General features: G+C 44.1%; 1 pseudogene; it reads right to left on the bottom strand.

The window, feature by feature from the left end:
- Positions 1 to 787: 787 nt before the first annotated feature.
- Positions 788 to 931, bottom strand: LOC120996718 (annotated as a pseudogene).
- Positions 932 to 1,136: the final 205 nt, after the last annotated feature.

Raw genomic sequence — 1,136 nt, 5'->3', positions numbered from 1 at the left:
GTTTTCGTGTTCTTCACTTCCGCAATTTTTGCATTTTACGCCGCATTTCGCTTGTTCGTGACCATACTGCCCAAATGTCCTACAGAAACTTGCCATCCCTGAAAAGAAGAGGTCGCCATTAACTTGTCCGATTTTAAAACGTGCTGGGGGAATCTTAAAACCGGGTTTAGAGCTGTCATCTTTTATACAAGTAACTAAAAATCTCCATTTGGATGTCCAGATGTTGCACTCGTTCATAATCTTCCCCTTACATTGAACGTCCTTAAAATAAACGGACAAAAAGGCTTGTACATCATCACTACTTACGTAAGTGGAATAAGTCTTAATCACCACGAGTTTTTTCTCTTCAAAGGAATGTTCGACGATTCGGAACCCCCGCAGCTTGGGATCATCCTTCACTTCCTCAGCCTTTTTCAAGACATCACAGAAAATTCCGTCACCCGTGAATGTAATATCGTAAATGCCGCTTTTGGGGTAGTCCTGAATCGCCATAATCTCCTGCTTGCCAACATGGAGTAAATCGCCCAGCACGATGTCCACCAGATACCTAAGTATCTCCTTCTTTTTGTCCGGGTGGACTCCTCCAGTGAGAACCGCTCTCACAGAGTTTTTTAGGCGAGCGTATTCCGGCACGAAGCCGGGATCGTCGCCCATGGTTTTTGCTTCGCTCGCTCGCCGATGCTCGCAACCGTCGCAACACCCTCTGGATACGGATAAACCACACCAGAAGGCTAGGGGGGGGGATCGCAACTCGTTATTTAGGGGACTAATCCCTCTCCCCAATAGCAGCAGGTGGGTGAAGCCCGGGCTATAAACCCGGGCGATCCCACCAGGCCGAGGAGAGGGGTACCCCCAAATACCTTCTGACTAGACCAAGTGATGAAGATAAAATCACATACACTTGATCGTAGCCAAAAGGCCAAGAAGCGATCTTGCTCAACAACATATATATATATATTTTTTTTTTAAGTTGGTAATCCCTTACCAGGGATAACACATTTTTATTAAAACACATATTTACATAAAAAACATATTTGACATTTCTCATACAAACAAAACATATCAAATCAAATATATTCAGGTCTTACACCATCTTTCCAGGCATAACATGCCATAAGTAGCATACCATCCTTATC

The sequence above is a fragment of the Bufo bufo genome, chromosome 3 (assembly GCF_905171765.1).
Source record: "Bufo bufo chromosome 3, aBufBuf1.1, whole genome shotgun sequence".
Lineage (NCBI taxonomy): Eukaryota > Metazoa > Chordata > Amphibia > Anura > Bufonidae > Bufo > Bufo bufo.
This window is presented reverse-complemented; position numbering and strand designations above follow the sequence as displayed.